The 27,532-nt window shown below is 39.9% G+C and overlaps 1 long non-coding RNA gene across 1 annotated transcript; it reads left to right on the plus strand.

Moving 5' to 3' along the window:
- Positions 1–14,050: 14,050 nt before the first annotated feature.
- Positions 14,051–25,629, plus strand: LOC110364470 (uncharacterized). The gene is made up of 4 exons (XR_002423260.2): positions 14,051–14,529; positions 15,959–16,050; positions 16,144–16,231; positions 21,625–25,629. It is a non-coding gene; the product is annotated as an uncharacterized LOC110364470 (long non-coding RNA).
- The last annotated feature ends 1,903 nt before the right edge of the window (positions 25,630–27,532 follow it).

Below are 27,532 nucleotides of genomic sequence, written 5' to 3' on the forward strand. Positions count from 1 at the left end.
TCAAAGAAGTCCTAAAAGTAAACATGCAGCAGTTTTACAGGAGTTATGAGCACCCTGTTTCAGATGAAGGGAGAAACTTAAGTGAATTTGGGTAGATGGCAAACACCCCTGCCCATAGTTGTCATTTAATTATACATATGAGGTAGACAGCTGTTCAGATATTGCTTATTAGTAATGCTGAAATCACTAGCTCAGAAATTTTCTTACAGCATGCAGATAATCACAGTTTTCAGCATAATTCCTTTTCCAAAAGAGAAATTGATAAACCAAAAAAGAAGTTTCTTCCAGAAAAAGAGCTACCAGTATATTGTCTTTGAAGATGAATCCTGGTCTAAGTAAATCTTGTTCACTTCGACCAAGATTAGTTGCTTTAAGATTTTCTGTATGGAACACGTAAGATAGACCATGGTAAACTGAAGTCCCCAGTTGTAAACTGGGTCATAATTGGCAAATCCCTGTAGCTGCACAGGAGCTTACCCATTTTTGTCTGTAAGAATCAGGTCAAGATTTGATCTAGGAAATTCAGACTGTCAAGGAGTTTCATGCCAGTTTTAGAGGATGTAGATATCTCTTATGCTTCTTTTGATCCTGCATTTATTAATTGGTCTGGCTTTGCTTTTGTACTTAGAATACCACATCCTTGGTAAAAGCTATAAGTGATTAAAAGGTAAACTGAGTGATAACCAACCAACCTAGGAAGGTAGATGTGTCTCTCTTGACTGGAATCTCAGGCCAAATCAGCCATTTATTCCCCATTTTCTCAATTTTCTAATTGTTGTCTTTCTGTGATATATTAGCCGCAGTCCTAACAAAAAGTTTTAGAAATTGAATACCGCCAGTGTGAAACAGCCTATTATAACCTGGTCAGTGGTTTATGGGTTTGATGTTCTAAACAGCATCAATATCTCTTTCACAAAATATTAAAGATTATCCTTCAAGTCACAAAGAGCATCTTCTGGCCACATGATTTGCAAATTTTGTTTCTACTGGGTTCACTGAAAACTTTTATTTCCTCATTAAATGCACAACAGTAACAGCCTATGAATGAAATACTGGATAATGAGTTATCCTGAAACTGTAGAAAAAAGTACACACATCAGCAGTTCATTTTCACGAATAAGAACTCAAAATAGCACATATTTTAGAATACTAGAAACCAAAACAAAAAATATTAATTATGTTTTCTTCTTCTTTGCTCTATGTGTATGTGTATTCAACTATTTTCCTGTAGTCTTAGATTAATAAGTTGCTAATGCTGCAGACCAGAGCCTGTGAAATATGACTGTCATATTTTTATTTGACTGCAGCATTATTTTAGCAACACCTTACAGTTCACTGTAAAGCAACATCAGCAAAGTGGCTGTGCCCTGATTTGATGTCAAGTGCTATTATAGAAAGGATATCAGGAAATGATCTGCTGGTGACATCTATTCACTGTCTGTGGCATCTTAATACTGTTTAACTGCAGTCTGGATTGCAGTTTAAATGTATGTCAGGGCACATGCGAAGGTCTAAGAAGGTTCCTCAGTAAAGGGGAAGTTCACAGAGAATGTTGTGATACTCAAATGGCACAGCTAAAGAAATTGATTTCCCTTTCTCTTTCCTGCCCTGTTTAAACACACACTATTCCCAGCTCTGTCAGTACACATCTGGACTTTGCTTTTCTGGTAAAAACAGCATATGCCTGTTTGATGTAGATGGTTGAATCTGTCTCCAGAATTACATAATGTGACAGTGACAATGAATTGAAAATAAGACTATCAATATTCAGAGACCTAAAAATTGCTGCCATCGTATTTCCTCAAACTTCTGTCATCCCTTCATATAATATACCCCCCTACATTAATACTCAAACAAGTAATTACTTCTGTGTTTTTCAAGACCACCCTCCTTCCTCCCCTGCAAAAAAAAGAGTAGCTGGAATTGTCTCTTATGCAATCTTTCTACTTAGTACCTGGTGTGAGATTTATATTGTATTATCACATCTCACTTAGAAGTAAAATTAAATCCTGTATTTTCATATAATGGAAAGAGCAGAGCCTCTAAAATATCTTGGAGGTATCAGTCAGCAGAATTACTGAATTTATACAATAAATGGTCTTGATTTTCTCTGTTAATTGTTGGTTTTGGGGCTATAAGCTGTTTTCTGTCTGTAAATATGAGAACTAAGTTTCCTCATTATGGCAATGCACAGAAAAAAATGTTTTGTATCATGATAGTGAAAAACATCTGAAATTTCTCTGTTGCAGTTGCTATGATTTAATAAGCATGGCAAGAATGAAGGGGAATAAAGAATGGATCCTTTCCACTCTTGAGATAACTCATCAAATATAGTGACAGTATGACAGTAAAGAACTTTACATGGCAAATACTGGCACACACAGGGTAGCAGTAATGGCAATATTGTGAAATGGCCAAAAGCCATTCTTCTATAACAAAAGGACACTATGTGAGAAACTATGTGAAAATTACTTTCTTCTGATCTCTTTGTCTTGGCAATTATGTTTCAGTATTGTGATACAAAACACATAGTATGGTTTACATTTTTTATATTTCCATTTTTAGCCACAAATAGAATGTGGCCTCTCCTTCATCACTTTTTTCATTGCCCTGTCTCCAGAAAGAGGTATTTTTATGGCCTTTGAGAAACAGCAGTGTTCTAATGTTGCTACTAACTGAGACAGCTGTAGTGGAAAAAACACTAGGAGGAAAAAGCAAGGCAAGAATCAAGATGCTTGTGCTTTGGACAAGTGACTGACCAGTATTGTAGCTGATTTTAACCCTCAAGCTAACGTTCCCTGCTGACATAACGTTTACATAGATCAGGAAACCCACATTAAGAACTGTTGAAGGAGAGAGTATAAGAGAAGGAAACAAGGAAGAACATATAATAAATCCTTGTTTAAATGCAAAAGAAGAGATCCATTCAGAGAAATGCAAAAGAAAGACAAGTAAGAAGGTTATGTCACTGTGAAGATGTGTTGTCCTCAAAGAACCACAGCAAGTTAACACCAGAATGACAAAGAATATGCTAATGCCTACAAAGATGAATCACGTCCTGAACAGGGGGATGGAGGAGAAAGAAGTAAGGTTGCCTGAAGTAAGCTAGGACTAATTAGCATGGTAAAAATCACACTCCCGAGAGGAACCTTACATGGTAATGTCAGACTGCCTTTGTATGATGAGCTGACCATAAATAGGACCATGTGTTGAAGTGCATTAGTTACCTTATCAAAAGGTGACCAACGAACAAGTATTGTGCAACATCTTCTTTGTTTTAACCTGTATAAAAGCTGACAGTTTCTCCAAGGAGGGGTGCTACCTTTGCCAGCTATTGCCTGGCACTCCCTTCAGTACAGAACTGGACTCTCTGTACCCATTGACTCCTGCAGACTGGGCATAGACCTAAACCCTGATTGGGGAACAGCAGTTGGAAAATAGAAGTAAGAACTGTAAAAAGTAGTGTACAGTATTTCTTTTCTGGTCACAGTAGTAATTTCAGTACATGCCACTTCCTGAAGCTGTGTTTGTGATAAGTAGCACAGCTTAATTTACAAAACAGTTATGCAAAGGCAGTTTCTTATTCAACTGTAGCCTGCTGACAACTCCAAAGATCGGGGCAGTGTTTCAGTTCTCTGGGTTTTGTGATAGTTGATGGGGCTGGGGGGAGGGTTGGAAGGGGAGGCAGTAAGGTGGCTCTAAAATGCCTGAGGTTTTCAGTTACTGTAGTTGTGAAAACACTCTTGGACAGAATAAAGAGGAAGTTAAATTCTGATTTACAAAAAAGCTGCAGAGAAGCAACAGCTTTGATTTTTGGCATACGTTCTTGTCCAGAACTACTTAGAGCTGAGGACTTAAGCTCTCACTGCAGGCATACATGTGTGGGTGTACCACACGTTATTTGCCTTATTTGTTTTGGCAAGTAATCTCTATAACATGCATGGAACTCCTGCAGAAGCTAATGGTGCAAAAGAATTGCCTTGTCATGGGTTGTTAATTTGGGCACTTTAGAAACCAGTAAAAAGTGAAGAGCATGGAATAAATGTGCATAGGGGAATATTTACCTAGACTAGCTATGCTGACTTGAAAGGAACGAAAAAAAGGTCATGAAAAGAAATGAGAACATAGAAGTAGAAACATGGGATAGAAAATGTAGTGCTGGTAAAAGTTAACTTAATGAATTATGAATAGATAATAAAAGACAGTAGAGGGCAAATCTGTGAAGCCAATGGAAGGTGAAACTTCTTTACTTTTGGAAATGCAACTCCAGGCTCTAGGTACCTGAATAAGTGATACATTACAATGTAATTAATTTAATAGGAAATTAAGTTTGCATTCCCCTTACGAAGTTCTGTGGGATGAATAATACTGGAATGAATGTCAGAAGAAAATAAGCAAATGTCAAGCCTTTTTAAAAATAACCCAAAATATGTTGATCAAAGCATAAGTACTGTGGAAGTTGAAGTTCATATTTTTGTCTGTATTCATGAAGTTGAGGTAGATACTATATTCTTAACAGCACAACTAGTAGTACAGGAACTTGTCTTAGTAAGTTTTGTTGCTTCTGCTTTTTATTTCTGTTGTTCAGGGTCTTAAACAGAAGGTTTAAACTTCGATCAAAGGGGGCTGCTTCAGCTCCCAAATTTCCCAATGCAATCTGATTGGCTTATATTCTTTAAGACCTAAGTATTTTAACACACCTGAAAGATAAATGGAAAACCTATATAGTTGCTTTCATAAAGCAATGAGTCACAGTTTCACATATTCAGTGTTCATGAGTAATGTTAGTTTCTTTATTGCTTGCTTTGTTCATACGAGAAACAGCTGAAATAAGTCTTGGGTTTCAAAGTGGGAGAAAGAAGAGGAAAACAGATACCAGACGCATAACATTTGAGTCCATTTGAACAAATTGTGTTCAAGATACATTCAGTATTGTTCCAGGGGCTTCAAGTGATCACTCAAGCATACATTTCAATCTATTCAAAAATTCTTAGATGGAGAGTTACATTAATTTCTTCAAGTATGCACCCTGTTTTCCTCTTTGAGTTCTTCTGATGTTATCAGAAAGCAGGATGTCAGGCCATACAACTCATTCTAATTGCATATGTTGCAATTAGAATGCTAATTAAGGGAGGAAAATTTAACTTCTGTGTTTCAAAGGCACTGTCCTGGGAAAGGATGGAGTTACTATTTCAAAGGATTAGGAGGAAAAATCTCCAAGATAGTAGTGTCAGTGAGATATCATAAAATATCCAGTAGTTTTTAACTACTATGCATATACTGCATACCCACTATAAGAAATTTCAAGATAGTGATTTGAGATACACCTAGCAGCCTGTTCTTCAGATATTTTTAGAAACATGTTCAGATGAGATGATCACTGAATTGATCACATGAAGCTGATGAAGCTTATTCAAATGGATGGAATGGGTCAGAGAACTACTGCTGAAACATTGTCAGAAGAGAGCACAGCTGTCTGCCAAGTTGGGGCAAAATTTTGTGCCATGTGCATACAAAATACCTTTCTTTAGCATGTGTGGCATACTTTTATCTGACAGCTTTTCTGGTTTTTAATGTGTACTTGACAGAGAAAAAAACAACAAAAATTATTTCACTCCCTTTCACTAACTAATTTCTCAGAAGGTTTGAAGAAAATATTTTATGACTGCTGAAGGTATTGGTATCTTTTTTGAATTAATATCAAGACTTTGAAAGTTTCTGACACTCTCATCTGTAATGTCATATGTTACTGGTTGGATGTACACTTCAGGGCTTGTAGCCTGTTACTGTTTGAGACGTCTGGAAGCCAAGAGACACGTTGGTACTGTGTGAATGTCCAGGCCTCAGAGTGGCCATCCTGGTGTAAATAAGGTGCTTCATTCATGGTATTAAACTTCATGCTAGTAATGGCTGAGATTTGCTTCAAGCTGGTCCCAGGCCAGTTGGCATGGATCAGGGAGGGTCGGATTAAGATAAATAAGGAAAAATTCTCCAGTGTGTTCTCTCCAGAGGGCAGAGACAATCACAGACACTGTTGGCTATATTTATCAATTATTCCTGTCATTGTGATTTCTTTGTATTAACTTGGACACTTCTTGAGTTGGGAAGAAAGAAATACTTCGGGGATATTGCACTGTGAGAAATAGAAGAAAGCTAGAATTTGGTAGTTGGATGCTTATATATATTTGCACATGCCACTCTTTGCTTTCTCCCAATGTTTTTCTTTTTCAGTAGTTTCCATGTGAAATTTTGCTGCTTACTTATGATATGTTCTGGCTGACTAGAAATAGATATATTTTGTCCTTTATTCACCTCAGATCTTCACAAACGTCCTTCAGATGTGAAATGGCGTCCCTAAGGAATGAGCAAACTCCATGACCTTTTCAATGTACTGAGCTAACCTGACCTGGATGAGAAAATAGGTACTCTGTTAATACCAAAACAGATCAGTGGTACTCTTCCCCACCCGGCCCCTCCCCCCCTGCCCCGCTACATCTTAGCACTCTTTATGGAATTGCTATTTTAGTGCAGGTAATTCTTTTTTTTTTTTTTTTATATTGAAAAATGAGTTCTTCACCAAATGAGGTAAAAAGTCTCCAGTATTAATCTTCATTATCTTATTTAATAAAGGAACTGTTAGGCTTTTCATTAGCTATGTTTGTTTATTTAGACTGTTTTGTTTGAGCTCAGGCAGAAGAAAAAAAATATTTGTTTTATCTTTTTCCAAGTGCAAAAGTACTTACAGAACTAATCATATTTGTTTCAGTTCACTTTTGTCCCCTAATAGACTGACCAATACCTGCAATCGTTTTCTGCGGTTGTGAAATGCATAAAGAGTAATTCTGACCCACTAACCTCATCAGTATCAAATTTCATTGCTACAGAACGATACTGTGGTGATACATCTCTAATCACGGTCCTTGTAGAAGTAAAAAGTATTCCTTAGCATTCGGGATGCAGAGGTGTTTTTTTACCTATAGAGAAAACCTCCCTGGCTGTTCAGAGGACCACTTAGAGTGGTCTAACTCACATAAAGGAACTTACTTCAGCTGTAGGCAAGCAAAATAAATTGGAAAGTAACAAGCATTCTTGGTAACAATCACACCTCCTTTCTCTTTCCTTATTATTTTGTCTTTTAGCCAGAAATGTCCTAATATCCAATCTGAATCTTCCCTGGTGCAACCTGAGGCCATTTCCTCTTGTCCTATCACTTGCTACTTGGGAGAAGAGACCAACAACCTCCATGTTACAATCTTCTTTCGGGTAGTTGTAGAAAGTGATAAGGTCTCCCCTCAGCCTCCTTTTCTCCAGGCTAAACAATCCTAGTTCCCTCAGATGCTTCTCATCAGACTTGTTCTCCAGGCCCCTCACCAGCTTTGTTGCCCTTCTCTGAACTCGCTCCAGTACCTCAGTGCCTTTCCTGTAGTGAGGGGCCCCAAACAGAAAACAGTATTCAAGGTGGGGCCTTGCCAGAACTGAGTACAAGGGTATGATCACTTCCCTAGTCCTACTGGCCACACGCCAGGATACTGCTGGCCTTTTTTTGTCACCTGGGCACACTGCTCGTTCATGTTCAGCTGGCTGTCAATTAACACCCCCAACCCTTTTCCACCAAGTAGCTTTATAGGCACTCTTCCCCAAGCCTCTAGCTTGGGGTTGTTGTGACCCAACTGCAGGACCTGGCACTTCGCTTTGTTGAACCTCATACAGTTGGCCTTAGTCCATCAATTCAGCTGGTCTAGATCCCTCTGAAGATCCTTTCCACTGTTAAGCAGATCAACACTCCCACCTGACTTGGTGTCATCTGCAAACTTAACGAGGCTGCACTTAATCCCCTCATCTAGAAAATGAATAAAGATATTAAACAGAACTGATCCCAGTACTGAGACCTGGGGAACACCACTCATGACCAGTTGCCAACTGGATTTGACCGCCATTCACCATGACTCTTTGGCACCAGCCATCCAGCCAGGTCTTTACCCATCAAAATGCACACCTGTCCAAGCCATGAGCAGACAGTTTCTCCAGGAGAATGCTGTGGAAAATGATGTCAAAGGCTTTACTGAAGTCTAAGTACACAATATCCACAGGCCCTCTCCCTCATCCAGTAAACAGGTCAGTCTGTCATAGAAGATCAGCTTGGTCAAGCAGGACCTGCCTTTGATAAGCCCATGCTGACTGGGCCTGATCACTTGGTTGTCCTGGTATGGCACTCAAGATGCCCTGTTCCATGACCTTCCCTGACACTGAGGTCAGACTGACATGCCTGTAATTCCCCCGATCCTCCTTCCAACCCTTTCTTGTAGATGGGTTGTCACATTTGCCAACTTCCAGTTAACTGGGACCTCTCCACTTAGCCAGGACTGTTGATAAATAATTGAAAGTGGCTTGGTGATCACCTGCACCACCATCTCCCTCAGAACCCTTGGGTGGATCCCATCTGGCCCCATAGACTTGTGTGTGTCTAAGTGTTGTAGCAGGTCACTAGCCATTTCACCTTGGATTATTTGGGCTTCATTTTGCTCCCTGTCTCTGTCTTCTGGATGAGGGGGCGTGTATTTTGGGAACTTTAAGTGAATTTCAATGCACAGAGATTGGTTAAGGGTCCTTTTCTTAAGCCAGGTTTATTGGAACTCTTAAAGTTATTTTCAAGTGCATTTCTGGAATAGTTATATTTAAAAACAACAATGAAACCACAAACAGACAAAACAAAACAAAACCAACAGGTTTTTCAAGAAGGTTTTGTCTTTAAAAAAATAATTGCCAGCTCTAGGTGATAGTAACCTAGAATAAACATGCAGCTCTTTTATAGTCTTTCAATGTTAGAAAGATTATTACAGTATAGCAAGTAGAATGTGAAGTTTGCTAGACTAAATACAGGGTAGATTCCCTATTTTACACATGTACTTGTGCTCTCACTCCAGTGTACCTTTAATATGTTCATGTCTACAGTTCCCTACTATTTAACTCCTTAAAATACGCTTTTTGTCAGGATATCTGTGTGCCATATTGTAATGAAATTTAATACAATTTTTGTAAGTATGTATGTGTATATATACATATATATGTATTTCATAATCAAAATAATTTTCCCAGGTCAGGGCTGATATGATTAAATGTGGCATGGAAGATTTAGTGTGAGTAAACAAATGAAGAGAGCTTGGGGGAATAAGTATCTGGTGTTGTGTCTATGAAAGAATGCCATTAATAGAGATGTGAATGAATGGATTATGTAGCGTTCCACTACATACAACTCCCAGTGAGCAGTTAATGAACATCAGTATCTCTCTGCTATAGCTGAGGGAATTAAAGAGCACACAATAAAGTGATGGGCCACTGCTTCTTTGAAAGGCACAGGAAAAGAACGTGGCTCCCTGGTTAGCCACATAAAGTGCTAGGGAAGAGAAACAGCAACTCCAAACTCAGCTGCCATATACGTGCATGCCTGAGCATAAGAAACTTTTAAAATGTATATGCTTGTTACTAATTATTTATATACTTCATCAAACATTTAGCACATTTAGCTATGGTGAATCTGGAATTCAGCACATTTGGTCACTGATTCCCTTCTTATATTTATTTAATACTTTTTTCAAAAACAGTAGCTGAAAACTGTAAATGAAATCATCAATCTACTGAAGTCAGTGAAGCGGAGAATTTACTGGGGGGTTCTTGAACTGCTGCCTTGTGTTTCAAGTAAGTGTAGTTTAGCATAAAGCTACAGGTTACTAAATGGGCACTGCTGGTCTATGCCTTTCAGATACTAAACAGAAAAACAAATATACATTATGTAATTGTTGCTTCCTAAACACAGTATTTGACGCTTAGTGTAAACATTTTTAAATATAAGCTCAGATAAGGATGAGTGGCTTTTTCTTAATTTCTTTAAATCTTTCTGTAGAAATGGCTAACAAATTTTCTAATACAGAAGGTGGTGATGGATTGTTGCTGTTTTATTTGTAATAGTTTAACCTATCCCTCTTGCTTCACCACATTGTCAAGGTGCTCTTTTAAGTATCTAGCTGGTCCAATAAATCCATAGCAATCACCGGCTTTTGTATTCTACTCATCTGAACAATACTCTTGGAAACACAACTGCATACATTGTACAAGAGGAAGGAATTTGCTTTGGAAAAGATACAAAGGTACCTGTAGACTATTCTTCTAACACCAGTCACTAAAGTCCTTATTCTTCCTCTAGAGAAATGGCACATAAATACAGTACTACTAAATGTGAAAAATTATCAATAATCCTAGTGTCAATAGTGAAATTGTTTGAGATTGCAGTTATGATACCATAAATCAGCAAATTAAAAAAAAAAAAAAAACAAAACCTCTGAAACCTGAAAAACTTGTGGTTTTAAAAGCAAGCATCCTTTATTGATGCATGAGCTCCGATGGGGATTGTTCTGCCTGGTGGGTGCCCCAAACAATTCCCAGACACAGGTTATATCCACACAGATCATACATATTTGTCACATTTCCAAGAAATCGCTTGCATATGCATTACATTCCTTTGTCATGTGGCTTGTAACCTGCCCGCACTGGTGTTGCCACCTTATCTTCTGAGAACAAGGGCATTGTCCTCTAACCTCCAGCTTATCTTAACAAACACCATTCTTGTGACTTAACACCTACCAAATGCCTAACACCTAACATCTGTGAACTTTCTTCTTATTAACTTAGTAAATGCCTAAAATCTATGATGCTTACTCATATAGACTTATTTTATTACTAATTGCTTATTTTAGGTATCAGTTATTATTCACTTTTTTCACTACAAAAAAATTTCTAGAAGAAAAATTATGTTCTTTGAAGTGGTTTTGCTGTTATTAAATGAAAGCATGGATATTTTTATTTTGTTTTTCTTCACACTCATATCCCCCTCTGTAGTTTCTACTGTTCTGCTGAAAAACAAAGAAACAAAACAACAACAACAAAACACGATTAAATCAGATGCGTCAGTTATGTAAAGTTGAAGTGTCTTGCAATTATTGTTCTTACATTTTTGGCAGTCAGACAAAGACAAGAATAAAATGTAATGGTAGTGAAAAACTTGTCACTTCATCACTTGTGGCTTGTTCTTTCTTCCTCTCTCTCTTGCAAACAGAACTTTGCTGCTATATGATCTTTATGTATTTATTAGGTAGCAGGACGTCCATTAGGTGTTAGAATTTCTACCTGGCAGTTGGTAATAGATACATTTCCTGTTTCATAACCTATGTTTTGTTAGTCTTTTATGGAAACCTGGTAAAAGAAATGAGGAATTGGACATGTTAGTATGAAAGTCAAACTCTGCTTTTCACATAATCCATAATTTTACATGAGTAGATAAAAAGTAGCAGAAATTCAGACGACCTGAAATGTTATTTTGACATTTTTTCTGTTCTTGCAAACATGGTCATCCTGACTGGATATTTTTTATTTTTCCTTTTGCCTTTCAAAAACATTCTGAAACAGTTCTTCTAGAAAAAAATCATATATTTTGTCATAATTCTTGGCAGATCTCCTTCTCTAACCCTGCAATGTCAATTACTGAGCAAACCACAACACAGAAGTGCTATTCATTCCTAGATGATGAAACAACCGGCAAATTTACCGACAGAGAACATAATTACACTAAACCTGTTAGGTGAAAACCTGCATACTTGGCCTGCAATCGGATTACTCTGAACTGATTCCTCTACAGTCACTTTTTTTAAGAATTTTAGGGTGGGTCTTGAGAGGATTTTTTTCAACAGTAATACTGAAAATGTTTGGCCTTTTTCACAGAATTACACAGAATCACAGAATGTAAGGGGTTGGAAGAGACCTCAAAAGATCATCTAGTCCAATCCCCCTTCTGGAGCAGGAACACTTAAATGAGGTTACACAAGAATGTGTCCAGGCGGGTTATGAATGTCTCCAGAGAAGGAGACTCCACAACTTCCCTGGGCAGCCTGTTCCAGTGTTCTGTTACCATCACTGTGAAGAAGTTTGTTCTCAAATTTAAGTGGAACCTCTTGTGTTCCAGTCTGAACCCATTACCCCTTTTCCTACCATTGGTTGTCACTGAGAAGAGCCTGGCTCCATCCTCGTGACACTCACCCTTTATATATCTGTAAACATTAATGAGGTCATCCCTCAGTCTCCTCTTCTCCAAACTAAAGAGACCCAGTTCCCTCAGCCTTTCCTCATAAGGGAGATGCTCCAAGGGCACAATGTTGGCTCATGGTCATCCTGCTGTCCACCAGCACCCCCAGGTCCCTTTCCTCTTCACTGCTCTGTAATAGGTCATTCCCCAACTTATAATGGAAGCTGGGGTTCTTCTTTCCCAGATGCAAGACTCTACATTTGCCCTTGTTATATTTCATTAAATTTCTCCCCACCCAACTCTCCAGCATGTCCAGGTCTCACTGGATGGCAGCACAGCCTTCTGGCGTGTCAAGCACTCCTCCTAGCTTGGTGTCATCAGCAAACTTGCTGACAGCGCACTCTATTCCCTCATCCAAGTAATTGATGAATATATTGAATAATACTGGTCCCAGAACTGACCCTTGAGGCACTCTACTAGATACAGGCCTCAAACAAGAGTCCTTGCCCTAGGTGGGTGGGAGGCCTCCCAGCCTTCATCAACTCTAGGGTGCTGCCCCACTGGTGCAAGCCCAGCTACAGCCCCATCCCACTTCGAATCTAGTTTAAAGCCCTCCAAATGAGCCCTGCTAATTCCTGGGACAGCATCCTTTTGCCCCTATGAGATAAACCTTTCCCATGTATTACTGTCCAGACTGGTGTGTTATAAAACCAGACATTATCAAAGAACCCAAAGCCCTGCCTGGAGCACCAGTCTTGTAGCCAACCGTTTACGGACTGAATTTTTCTATTCCATCCTGTGTCATCACCTGAAAACGGAAGGAGGGAAGAGAAAAATCACTTGAGCTCCAGACTCTTTCACCAACCATTCCAACGCCTTGAAATCTTTCTTCATTCCCCTCAGTCTACGGGATGCACCTTCCTCCCCACCTATGTGGAAGATCAGCAGTGGCTCGTAGTCTGTTGAGTGCACCAGGTTGGGGAGCATCCTGGTGATGTCCCTGATCCAGGCTCCAGGTAGACTGCACACTTCCCTATGATGAGGGTCAACTCTGAAGATTGGGCCCTCTGTCCCTCTCAGAAGGGAATCACCCACTACAATTACCCTTCTTTCTTTCTTACCAGAGGCAGTCTTGAAGCATGGAGTCAACTGCCTCTTCCTTTGTGACCTCATAGTTGGGCCTTCCACCACATCCTGACCTGCCTCTCCCTCAAGATCAGGCCCTCAAACCAATTACGGAGGGGCACCTGGGGAAGCAAGGCGGGTGGGGAGAAGAGTTGCCCGTGATGCCGAACTGGAACTTGCTTCCAACCCTCCTCATCTTTTTGGCCCCCTACTCTGTCCAACAGGCACAGGGCAGGGGCTGTCTCAAATCTCCCCCCTCTGCCCAACAGGGCAGGGGGTCCATCACCTTTTGGGGAGTATCTCCCTGGGGCCTTTCTGGCTGGCACACCTGGGAGTTTCTCCACCAGTCAGTCTCCTTCTCACACTCCCTGATGGACCTCAGTGTCTCAACCTCCTCCTTAAGTTTCGCGACCATGCTGAGCAGATCTTGCACCTGCTCACACCTCACGCAGGTGGAATGCTGCCTCCCTGACCCGGCAGCAGCAGCCTCTGGCACTCCCTGCAGCCATAAGACTGAACAGACACGGTTTGGAGTAGCTCATTGGTCTGAGTTCCTGCAGCCTTTTTGTGACAAGGTCTCTGTCTGGAGGAGACAATGGTCGACAGCAGTCTGGGACACTGGCAACAGGTGACAAGGTCTAACAAGCAAGGAGGGACAGAACCTCTACACCTGCTGCACGAGCTACCAGGCCCGCTGCTGCAGCACAGTGTGGCTGGTACTCACCCGCATCACTAATCTGGTTGCCCCTCCCAGAGCCTGGTGGGCAGCGACGTACCCCTGCCCTCCCTGAGGCTGTTTCGAGGCGAGGGGCGGGGGTGTGATCACCGTCACCGTGGTAACGCCCACGCCACGTCAGCCGCTCTCGCAAGGGCTGCTGGGGGCTTCCGGGTTGCGGAATCGAAGTGCAGCCAGGAAAGCCGTAGGGGCGTTCTCTGTATCTCTCTATCTCTGTACTTCTGTATCTCTGTACATCGAGATCTTCTCCAACGGCTCCGGCCGAGCTGGCTCCGATCAGCTGATCTCGGGAACTGAGTGTTTTTCTTGTTTCCCCAGGCGTTATTTACTTGTATTTTCCTACTTGTATTCAAAAACATGCTATGAAAATGTTTTCCATAGCACAGGAACGGATTAGTCTTTTCTCTGTAATCTGAAACAAAGAATATAACTGAAATTTATTTCAGATGGAGAATGACCTCCGTTAAGGGAATCTCCTGTTACTATTGAAAATGAGAGCTTACATATGATGTTGCTAAGCAACAGGGAGGCTGTAGGAGACTTCCCACTTTTTAGCAGCAGTCTAAACAAAGAACACTTCCTACCTGCAGAAGAGGTGAGTAGAGCCTTGTGAGAATATTTAAACCTGTGCTGGTTTTCCCGTTTGCTGTCTCCACTGTTTGAACTAAACCTGACAAGTGAAGAAAAAAAAAAAATTGCATAGAGGGAATGGAATTGTTACTAAATAAATCTTTACATGTCCCTAGATTTGTTCATGTCTGAAATACACTGAGTGCAACATAGCAATAAATGGAAAAACATATCAGACTTGAAGTGCCTGATCACTGAAGAAACCATATGGAAACCATATGGAAATACAGAAATGGAAAAACATAAATGGAAAAACATATCAGACTTGAAGTGCCTGATCACTGAAGAAACCGGTAAACAGAGAAGAAAAACATCCTAAAGGAACAAAGATAAAGGATGAAAACAAAGAAAATATTGCAAGCAGCTTAGATAAATCTCCTAACCACAGTTTTTGTCTATCAGTCTGTTTGTCACATACTGTCTTTGGTACTGTTTCATGGTCTTCTGGAGAGGGAAAATGTATGTTTAGAAAATAAGAGTGACGATGCAGATATGAAAGAAGATGAAGTTACATTAAGTCCTATAGTTGGGAGTTCTTGTGACCTGGTTGCTGAGGGGAAAGGAGCACAACAGCATGGGCATCCATGGATTCCCCAAGAAATATCAGAAGTTGTCTCCTTTCTATCCCTTCGACAGTGCAGTGATCAGCATCGCCATGATACCTATGATGCCTTAAAATTATTAGAAGTAGCCTGACTTCCCTTGTTGCATTAATAGGAAGTTAACTAGGATTTATTAATTCTGTGTGATTGTCCATGGGCATAATATGCTCTGTGCTATGGTAATACAATGGCCATTTATAGATACTTTTGAAGCAGGTTTAAGAACAAATCGCAGACAAAAAAATAAAAGTAGGTTCACTTTCATTTTATTTGCCTGGGGTGGGTCCTGGGAGAGGGAACAAAATTTGCTTTTGTTGAAATAAGTCCTTTTCTGTATGCGTGAAGATAAAGGAACATGACCTGGTGCAAAAGTCAGGAAAAGGCCAGCTCTGCTGGCTAGTTTGTGATTCCTACATACTGCTCACAGCACTAGCAGCAGCTGTCAGGCCTTTCTCTTTCACTCTTCTTAAAGTATGTGGCTTACTACCTGAATAGAATAAGCCTTCATAGGAATGACAAATTCATGTGCTCAGGCAGGAAGGCTTTGGCTTCTTATTGGCAAAACCACTTATTTTGTCTTACAGTTTATTTAATTTTTGTTTTTCATTCGAAAGCTTGACAACATAAAAGTTATTAAGAATAGGCCTGATTAATCATGTGCTCAGTCCCAGATTAGGCCCCCATAATGAACTTCCTGAGCAACAGATGATACCCCATGAGATAACAAAACTACTCATCCTAGTGAGATCAAGTCCTTGAAATGAGATATCACAGTATATATTTTGCCTACAGGGTCTGCAATCAAGTTTGGAGAGGGGTCAGTCCCCAAATCCTTTGAAGCACTAAAGGGTAGAAGGAACTGGCAACGGTCATGTTCCAAAGAGGTAAGGACGGTAGCCTCTTACCTCCTTTCTGCTGGATGCTGTAAATGATAGAAATTGGTCACATATGCATTTATATCCCTCTGAAATCCACAGAAGAGACCATTGAGGGCTGCTGGATGAGGAAGCCTTGGGAGGACCTAGACGTAAAAATACCTGGAGACTGGAATGGCATTAGTGGCAGGTATTGTTATTTGTTTTCCTAGATTTTACATGTCCTTTGTCAGCCATGGGACAATAAACTGAGTTAGGTGGACCTTTGGACTGACCAAGCTTGGCTGTTCTTTACATTGCTCTAAGGGTAAAGGGCTAAGAGAAATGTTTGGATACTGGTAGGTTTTGAAGAAAATGGCTGATGGTTTTTACAGAAAACATGAGAAAGAGTCAGTAAACATTTTTTGAAGCATGTAAAAGGCAAAATAAGGATTATATTGGACTATTGATCTGAAAGGAAAGATGAAAGATATGAAAGACTTAAAATTAGTTTAAGCTCTTCAGATGTGATGTTTCTTCTCACTTGCGCTGAACTGAAAGCACAGGTTGCTTATGGAGTCTGGTGTCCAGCAGTCTCAATATATCATGAAAGGTAAACTATATATAAACCATTTTAGAAACCATTTAGGAGGAGTCTAGTTTTAGAAAATGAGAGTGCAGAGTTGCAATGGCTTAATGAGTCATCAAAGAAATTTGAACTGTTCAATGGCTATCAATTGTAAATTGTTTTTCCATAACATTGAGGGATAATGGTAAAATGAAGTGACTCATCTGTGCCATAGGGTTTTTTAAAAAAATGCAACTAGGTTTTCATATTCTTAAGAAGCTGAAGGTAGAGAGTTCACAAGAACTTGATGTGTGGTTACTGAGACCTGAATATATGGTTTAGACAGTAAAGTCAGTGTTGTGAAAGCAATTCTTGGTCACAGGCGCAAGCATGTTCCTGTTTTTTACTCCTAAGATGAACCTGGTGGTATGTGTTTTTATTGAGTGTCTATCCATTGAAAATGCCACTTGGCATTTTCCAATTGAGACACATGTATTGCAGGTGTCTTTTATCTATGAATGGGTGTGTTCACCTAAAATAAGAGTTGACCAGAATTTGCTGGAAAAACCCTCTAAAATTCGCCATACACACCCTATTCCTTTCAGATGCATTTTGCATTTTTTTCTTCTATCAAAGCTACTTATTTAACAAATGTTCTGTATTGGGGCTGGAATATATCTTGTTTCATCAAAAGGAAAGTCAGACGTTCAGCAATAGATCCAAAACACTGCAGTTTTCAGACATACTATTTAGTAAGCATATTGCATGCTGTGAAGCTCTTGTAATAGGGTTTTTTCCATGTGACTTGTGTGAGATAAATTCTATGCCATGTAAAGATTAGCCTGTCAATGTTTAAGAAGCTTTTGGAGAACATACTTAAGAACATGCTTTAACTTTTAGTCAGCCCTGAATTGGTCAGTCAGTTGGACTACATATAGGACCCTTCCAACTGAAATATTCAATTCTATCCTATCCTATCCTATCCTATCCTATCCTGTTCCGTTCCCTTCTGTTCTATTCCATTCCATTCATTTCCTCACAGCAAAAAAATAGCCATTCTATTTGTTGAGAATCGTAACTTCATATTTCAACAAAAAAAGGTGAGGGCTAACCAAAGGGTAAAGACCTTAGTAGCACTGGATGACTTTCTCACAGAATTTAACAGGAATAAATTATGCAACAGCTATAGAGTTGACTATGTCTGATGCAACAGGATTTTGACAGTCAGTCAGTAACAGCAAGCAGGAATAAAAATAACAAGTTTTACATGGAAGCCACTTTAAAAAGTTGTGGGGCTTTGTCTGTTTGTTTGTTTGTTTTTTCCCACTTTAATAGTAGAGTACGATAGCCCAGGGTTAAAAATAGCTACAGGTGCGATCTGAAAGGAACAACAATGTTTTAACAGGGATAGTGGGACTGGGAGTATTTGATGCATTATATGGTGAACATACATGCCATCTAGAGCGTAAAGAAAGGACAGAGTCTACTGGCCCAAGGTAGGTGGATCTGCCTAAATTCTTGGTCATCCAACTGCAGCAACATAATGAGCAAACCAGAAAGATGGATTTGCTGTTGTAGTTAATGACTGGAGTTAATAAGGAGCAGAGCCTTTCCAGACAAGAGAAGTTGTTGAATTATCTGCGTTTCATCCCTCCTCCTTTATATTGGCCTAAAAGTAGATCACAGCTGAGGTAAGCATAGCTCATTATGTAACCTGATAAAAGACTTACTTGCCACTTTGAGTGCCGTATCTGAAAGAGAGCTTGACAGCCATTTCACAACATACATTTCCTGCTTTACTTTTATTAAATATTCAGAATTATTTTATGCTCCAATGCCTTTTCTTAAAAAAAAAAGAAAAAAAGAATGATCTTGGGGATTCTCCAACATAGAAGAGTAGTTTTGTTATTATTATTATTATTATTATTATTATTATTATTATTGGTAGTATTAATACTGCTACCATAACGGTAGAATTTCAAGAAATAAACTCTAATAAAGAGGCTAGTACATTTAAGAAAAAAAGAGATGGGTGCTTCTTAACTGCACCGCATCTGTTGATTTTCTTCAGTTCATCTTTAAGTAAGCTAAAACTGAAAGTACAAAAAAGAAAACTTCAAGATTAAAAGATAGTGTTATGATCCCTCTGGAAGAGACAGGAAAATAAAACTTAGCCTGATGGCTAGAAAGAATAAACCATAATAATTAAGATTATTTTTAAATCTCTTAGCGTTACAATATTGTTATTTTCCTCTTCCTTCTCTTGGATGAACAGAAGAAAATAATCACACACTGACCTTTTATATGTTGCCTGTACCAAAGATATGTGTAGTTAAAAATCTAAAACTGTGCAGTTCACAACTGAGTAAATAAAGCATACATTTACAAATGAGACAACTGAATATGGTAGACAGTGTGAGTAATTTGTAATTGAATTACATGTTATCTTAACTGTGGAAGGCATTTATTCCCATTCTTTGAGGAGTGTTTAGTCTTTCCTTTGAACCTAGTCCATTATCATGTTCATGAACTTAAAAGGATTAATTCTACCCCTTCTTTCTCATTCCCTCCTTCTCATGCCAACAGAAGCAATTTTTTTTTTTTTTTTTCCCATGGTATGTCTTGTCCTGCTAACAAACAGTACTGATTATAGGATGCTTCCAGAGAATGCTAAGGTAAGGTGACGATGTGTGATTTTCAAGTTCTATGTTGGAAAGCACAGTAATTGCAATTCCTGTTACTAAGGGAAATCAAGAAAATATTTGAAGATCACAGAATCACAGAATGTTAGGGACTGGAAGGGACCCTGAAAGATCATCTAGTCCAATCCCCTTGCTGGAGCAGGAACACCTAGATGAGGTTACACAGGAATGTGTCCAGGTGGGTTTGAATGTCTCCAGAGAAGTAAACTCCACAGCCTCCCTGGGCAGCCTGTTCCACTGCTCTGTTACCATCACTGTGAAGAAGTTTGTTCTCAAATTTAAGTGGAACCTCCTGTGTTCCAGTTTGTACCCATTGCCCCTTGCCGAGAGGAGCCTGCCATCCTTGTGACACTCACCCTTTACATATTTATAAACGTTAATGAGATCACCCCTCAGTCTCCTCCAAGCTAAAGAGATGTAGCTCCCTCAGCTTTTCCTCATAAGGGAGATGCTCCACTCCCTTAATCATCTTTGTTGCCCTGCGTTGGGCTCTCTCTAGCAGTTCACTGTTCTTCTTGAACTGAGGGGCACATAACTGGACACAATGTTCCAGATGTGGTCTCACCAGGGCAGAGTAAAGAGAAAGGAGAACCTCTCTGGACCTACTAACCACCCGGCTTCTAATACAGCCCAGGATGCCATTGGCCTTCCAGGCCACGAGGGCACAGTGCTGGCTCATGGTCATCCTGCTGTCCACCAGGACCCCCAGGTCTCATTCCCCTACACAATTCTCTAATAGGTCATTCCCCAACTTATGCTGGTACCTGTGGTTCTTCCTGCCCAGATGCAAGACTCTACACTTGCCCTTGTTATATTTCATTAAATTTTTCCCTGCCCAACTCTCCAGCCCATCCAGGTCTCACTGGATGACAGCACAGCCTTCTGGCATGTCAGCTACTCCTCCCTGCTTGGTGTCATCAGCAAACTTGCTGACAGTGCACTCTATTCCCTCATCCAAGCTGTTGATCAATATATTGAATACTACTGGTCCCAGAACTGACTCTTGAGGCACTCCACTAGATACAGGCCTCCAACTAGACTCTGTTCCATTGACCATGATTCTCTGGCTTCTTTCCTTCAGCTACTTCACTGTCCACCTCACTACCTGATCGTCCAGTGCACACTTCCTCACTTTAGCTGCGTTGATGCTGTGGGAGACACTGTCAAATACTTTACTGAAATCAGGATAGACCACGTCCACTGCTTTACTATCATCTATCCACCTGGCTATGTCTTCATAAAAGGCTTAGAGACAGGTTGAGCATGACTTACCCTTGGTGAAGCCATGTTGACTGTGACTGCCCCTAATGACCCTCTTATCCTTGATATGCCTTGAGATGGCACCAAGGATAACTTGTTCCATCACCTCAGGGGTACGGGGCTCCTCAGGACAGCCTCCAGCAGTGTAGACAAAGAAGGCCTTCAGTACCTCTGCCTTCTCTGTATCTTCTGTCACCAGGGCACCCACCTAATTCATCAATGTGCCTACATTGCCTCTGCTGTTAATTTTATCTGCCATGTATTTAAAGAAGCTCTTTCTGTTGTCCATGACCCCTCTCACCAGGTGGTGAGACCCCTCTCACTAAGGAGGCCTTAGTTGCCTCCCTACATCCTCTGGCAATAGTCTTATATTCTTCTCAACTACCCAGCCCCTCCTTTCATGATCTGTAGACTCTGCTCTTCCACTTGAGCTTGCCCAGCAGTTCCCTGTTTAACCAAGCAGGTCTCCTGGCTCCCTTCATTCACTTCCTGCATGTTGGGATGCTCTGATCTTGAGCTTGGAAGAAGCAGTCCCTAAATGCCAACCAACTATCTTGGGCCCCTTTACATTCAAGTATTCTGTCCCACGGGATTTCCCCTAGCAATTGCTTCTTAAAAAAAGGCCAATGATGGCTCTAATGAAATCCAGGGTTGCAATTCTGTTCAGGATCTCAATGGAACAGAACTCATGTCTCCTTCCCCTTCCCCTTCCCCTTCCCCTTCCGCCTCCCCTCCCCTCCCCTCCCCTCCCCTCCCCTCCCCTCCCCTCCCCTCCCCTCCCTTCCCCTCCCCTCCCCTCCCCTCCTCTCCCCTCCATTCTGTTCTCTCCTATGCTCTTCTCCTCTTCTCTCTTCTCTTCCTTCACAGTGAGTCAGTAACAAAGAGACTGTTTGCCCAAAAGGACAGGAGGGTTTCAGTTCCAAAATCAATTTCAAGGACATATAACACAATGAATATGGATGTTTCTATTTTATTGTATTGTATTATTATTTTTTATTTTATTTTGTTGTTAATTTATTTATTTCCTTTATGTTATTTCATGGCATTTTATTTCTGTTTCTGACTCTGTTTCAGAACTGATGCTCAAAAACATGAACACAAGCCCAAGTGTAGCCAGGAGTTGGCTGATGCATTCTTCAGTTGAGCGTGAGAAAATATCCCTTGCAGGCTGGCAAAGACAAGTCCAAGAGCTGCAGAGAGCAGCAGCAGGAATAGAGGCCAAGCTGTCCCTGGTTCCTGAAGAGGGAGAACCTTGAGAATGAGGCGTGGGACTCACCATGCACAAAAGAAGAAGAAGAGATGTGTGGTACCGTGGGATCTTTTCCAAAGTGTGACATGTAGCAATGACGAGCAGACTTTTTGTCTTCCACAACTTGTTTTGCTGCTGTGCTTCTTGGCCAGGGATGTGTGAGAAGCGCTCTGGTCCCTGCCAGGCGCTTGTGTTGCCCACAGGGAGAGCTGACAAGTGGCAGCTGTGGATGGTGCAGCCAGCCCTGAGCCCTTGCAAGCAGGGGCTGTTTTAGTTGAGGTTGTTGGTTTTGGTAGCTTGGTTGAGGTTGTTGAGGTGGTTGGAGGTTGTTTGTTTGAGGCAGGTTCTTTGAGGGTGGTTGTGAGAAGCTGGTTGTTGAAGGCCGGTGGGTTTAGGTTGCTTGATGTAGGTGATTTTTTTGGTTGAAGTTGTTTTGCATTGATTGTTTTAGGTGGGGTACCTGCAGTTGTTTTCATTCAGGTTGTTTTCAGTAGTTTGGTTAACAGAGCAGAACTCTTCTCTCCTCTCCTCCTCTCACACAGAATCACAGAATGTTAGGGATTGGAAGGGACCTCAAAAGATCATCTAGTCCAATCCCCCTGCCAGAGCAGGAACACCTAGATGAGGTTACACAGGAAGGCGTCCAGGCAGGTCTTGAATGCCTCCAGAATAGGAGACTCCACAACATCCCTGAGCAGCCTGTTCCAGTGTTCTGTCACCCTCACTGAGAAGAAGTTTCTTCTCAAATTTAAGTGGAACCTCCTGTGTTCCAGTTTGTACCCGTTACCCCTTGCCCTATCATTGGTTGTCACCGAGAAGAGCCTAGCTCCATCCTCGTGACACTCACCCTTTACATATTTATAAATGTTAATGAGATCACCCCTCAGTCTGCTCTTCTCCAAACTAAAGAGACCCAGCTCTCTCAGCCTTTCCTCGTAAGGGAGATGCTCCACTCTCTTCATCATCTTTGTTGGCCTACGCTGGACTCTCTCCAGCAGTTCCCTGTCCTTCTTGAACTGAGGGGCCCAGAACTGGACACAATATTCCAGATGTGGTCCCACCAGGGCAGAGTAGAACGGAGAGAACCTCTCTGGACCTACTAACCACCCCCCTTCTAATACAGCCCAGGATGCCGTTGGCCTTCCAGGCCACAATGGCACAGTGCTGGCTCATGGTCATCCTGCTGTCCACTAGGACCCCCAGGTCCCTTTCCCCTACACTGCTCTCTAATAGGTCATTCCCCAATAGGTCGTCTCCTCCTCTCCTCCTCTCCTCTTCTCCTCTCCTCCTCTCCTCCTCTGTCTTTTCTCTGGTGGGTTTTGAATGTCTCCAGAAAAGGAGACTCCACAACCTCTCTGAGCAACTGTTACAGTGCCCTGTCAGCCGCAGGGAAGTTTCTCCTCATGTTTAGATGAAACTTCTATGCTTTAGTCTTTGCCTGTTGCCCATCATCCTATCGTTGGGCACCACTGAAAAGAGTCTGGTCCTGTCCTCTTGACTGTTATCCTTGAGATATTTATAAGCACTGATAAGATCCCCTCTGAGCCCTCTCTTCTCCAGGCCGAACAGCCCCAGCTCTATCAGACTCTCCTCGTAAGAAAGATGCTCCAGGCCCATAATCATCTTTGTAGCCTCCTGCTGGACCCCCTCCAGTAATTCTTTGTCCTTCTTAAACTGAGGAGACCCTAACTGGATGCAGTACTCCAGATGCCTTCTCATCAGGGCAGAGTAGAGGGGGTGATCTTGAAATGTGGGAGAATGATCAGTCTTTAGGGGAAATGGACAGGTGTACCTTATATGAAGACTTTGAAAGATGTTTCAGTGATTCATGACTGACCCTGCTCTATATTTGACTATCTGTGACTTGGATCCCAGGAACACCCTGTGGGAGAAGCTGGTGTTGCTGTGAGTTTCAGAAGAGTCTCATATACTCCTCACTCAGCATCAGCCAACCATTGTACTAGTGTTCCTGGTATCAACCCAGGTAAATATATTACATATTACTTTTCTATTTATGTTTTCAGAGTTGCTGGTGAAGAGAAGGTTGTTAGAGGACTCTAGCAGAATTTGAATGTTTGATCTAGAGTATAAAATAATAATGCATGTGTGTGTACACACACAGCAAGCCATGTTAGCCGGTGCTACACTGTGCTGGCATGATGCACTAATGTTGGTAGCAATGTAGCCCTTAAGTAGTTCATGCCCTAATGAAAGCTCTATGACCCACTTTAAAAACAAAACAGAAAAAAAAAACTCAAACAGAAATAGCCTAAGTCCAAATCTCTATTTCACCGAACAGGCCGCTATTTTTAAATATACAGTTATGCAGTGTGTGTGTTGACTGACTAAAATTGTAGCTATTGTGATATATTTGAAAGGAGGTGTATTGCAGTGAGTTTAACTGTGTGTAACACTCAAGTGTGTGATCTCAGAATCCTGTGTTACCTCTGTTTTCAAGAGATGATTCAATGACTGGCTCCTGTGACATAGACATTTGCTGTAATATATTTTTGAACACTGCCTCCACTTATGGCTACTTTTATTCTCTTCTTTCAAATTCAATGTAGTTTGAGATAAAGTCTATCTAAGTACATCAAAGATAATTACAGTAACAAATAATAATCTGTCAAGTGAACTTAAAATTTAAATGATGAAACAGTTAAGTATTTTGTATTATGAACTGGCATTGCTTCAGTCTTATAGCCTCTACATCAAGGGTAAAATTTCAAAGGTAGCCATCTAAACATGTATTCTTACTGCTTAATAGAAATACTGTTGCAATATAAAATCTAACTTTCCCTATATTTATGATTAAATCCCTTCAGATGAAATTTTCAATATTCTCTGAATATTGAAAACTATAGTGTGAAAAAAGTTCAATCCAAATTTGGTGCAACAGAGGAATTTCTGATGGTTGAAGTGAATTAGGCTATTACAATATTTATTTCAGGGAGATGCAGTATTTTGAGATACTTAGGGGACTCACAGGAATTCTGTAAACTCTATTACAGCTGACATAATAGAGGAGAAGGAAGAAGCAAGCTTTCTGGAGTGCAGGGGGCTCTCTTCATGTCCTTAAATACCTACTGTGGTGCAGGAACTGATGTCTGGAGTTGTTCGGTTCTTTCTTTGTGGCACTTCGTTCATTCACTGACCCCAAACAGCTTGTTACTGTAGCTTGAGAGTCAGTATATTAAGAGAGCTGAATAGAATCCATTGTAATTTCCCAGTGGACAACTCATGTTAGAACCCAATATATCTAAAAGAACATGATATTTTCCTACCTCTTCAATTCCTACTCCCAATTATGAAAGTAAATTTGTGTTTAAGCTCTTAAGAAGCTTTTTTTTTTTTTTTCCAACCAGCTATCTTGCTTTGTCCAAATATTTTTGGAGAAGAAAACTGCGTCCTAGTTCAAGTATCATAAGCACAAGTCATAAAGGTTATTTGTTTAGGAAAAGAAGCAAACATAGAGTTTGTCTGGGTTTTTGTTGTTGTTTTGTTTTTTCTTCAGTTTTTCAGAGGAGATGTTATTTTTCTTAATTTCAAATAGTGACTATGAAATTTAGTTCAACAGTCATAAATTCTGAGTAGTCAAAATGAGCATTTTGAAACATCTAATAAACAGAAATTGACTTGTGCAATCTCTTAATTGAACATCAGTAAACAAAGAGTGTATGTTATAATGTGAAAGATGTTACTGGTGTGGAGTAATGTATATATAGCCTGTGTCCACTACAGTCTTTTGCTTTGCTGTTCTTTACTTTCACTTGTATTGGCATTCTATCCTAGCAGAAATTTAATAAACAAGAAAATATTTGTATTTTAAATTTTTTTATTTCTGTGGAGCGCCTTCCAAAATATTAATGATAAATATATAAGGTTTTTTACTTCACATCTGCTACAATTAGTTCCTTCTTCATTATCATAAATGTGATTTACGAGTTCTATTCTTTATTCTGAAATGTCTACATTCCTTATTCACAGAAAAGCCTAGCAACAGAAATTATTCTCAATTTTTCAAAAAACCTGGATCTTCAAATTTTATTTGTGCTGAATTTCTAAATTTAATGTTCTATATCTTAGCTAGGTTTCAATAGTTTTTTTTTCTTGACCAGTCTTCAATAGTTGATGTAACTTCATGAAACAAATGAGACAAATCACATTTTCTGATGAAACACAGAAGACAAAAGAATTTTTTCATTTAATATGCTCAAGATACTGTATATATGGAAGAAGCTTGAAATAAATATTTAGTGTAACTATTGGGGACATACTGATTTGGCATACATAGTGCAGTCCTGTCTTTCCTCTTTTAGCACATCAAATGACAAATAATTTCCAGATCTATCTGTAATTTACTGTGTGGTCTTGTCAAAACATGTTATGTAGTTGCAAGCTAATTCGAAGTATGTTTTGAATTTTTTTAAGTATTCTAAAACTATACCTGTACCTGTACAATAACACATTTTTATCCATCCTTTTATCCATATTTTCTTTGTTGATTCATGTAGATGCTTAATAACACATCCAAATGCAAGCCTTTCTGCTATTTAGCACTCCATACAAACTACACACTGCAAGACTACTTCAGTTCAAGTTGGAGTAATGTAGATGAAATTACCAGACATAATTACTTCATCTGAATCACTAGAAGATAAATTAACGTCAAACAAATAATTTGACAACTTTCCTAGTGCTATCTCATACCCCTTGTTCATTTCTCCAAGCACTTGCCTTTGTTTTGAGAAGCCTTTTCTTCCCATCTTCCTTTGCTTGAATTCTCTTTTACAGAACATTTTTCTCCGTTTCCACATTTTCAGTCCTGATATAACCTAGTAGTTTGTAAATTATCTTGATGGTTTTCATGATATCTAAAACAAGTTACTTTAAAAAAATTCTAAAAGTGGTGGGGGATATTTTAAAAACTTCAGATCTCCAATAGAAAATTCTGGCCACTGCTAATGTTTGAAAAGCAATACTGTCAGTGCCCATGCTACCAGAAAACATTGTTAACAATAGATCCTTTAAATGTTGCACATAACAGAAGTGCACTGAAGCATTTCTTCACTTATGCTGAGAAATAAACCTTTGAATTTGATTAATATAATATGCAATTCTCGCAGCTCATCTTGAAAAAAAGTTTAATTTTCAAAAACATGGAAAAATCAGGTAAAGTACTGATCTTCCTAGCTTTACTTAGTTGTTGTTGTTGTTTTTTTCCTAATCTTCTATATGCCTTTTATTCCATTAAAGCCTGTTCTCTTTTTCCTTAATTCCATCTTACTGTTCCTCTGCAGTCAAGTAAATAGGAACATTATGTATAACAGGATATCATACCACTTGACTATGTAGTTCTTGACTCCTGTTATATTTTAAAATGCAGCCCTAAAGCAGCTCTGATATGAATTTGAAATGTGCCTTATCAGTTCAAGAACCTCAGTAGTTGTATTTGGTGTGCTAGTATGGGTGGATGGAACAACGAAATAACTCTCTAAGAGATCTGACTTCACTCGGTGCATATGCAGATAGATACCGCACACAGGTGACCTCCATGCTCCCTCTTGCCTTTCTTTAACGCTAGTTATATGCAGAGAGTAACTGTGACCAGGCTAGCAAATTTGTGGAAGTCTTTAGGTAAAACAAACAAACAAACAACAACAACAAAAAACAAACAAACAATCAGAAAAACCATCACAAAACCAAATGAAACAACTACAATTCATTTCTAAA

The sequence above is a fragment of the Columba livia genome, chromosome 2, assembly GCF_036013475.1.
Source record: "Columba livia isolate bColLiv1 breed racing homer chromosome 2, bColLiv1.pat.W.v2, whole genome shotgun sequence".
Taxonomy (NCBI): domain Eukaryota; kingdom Metazoa; phylum Chordata; class Aves; order Columbiformes; family Columbidae; genus Columba; species Columba livia.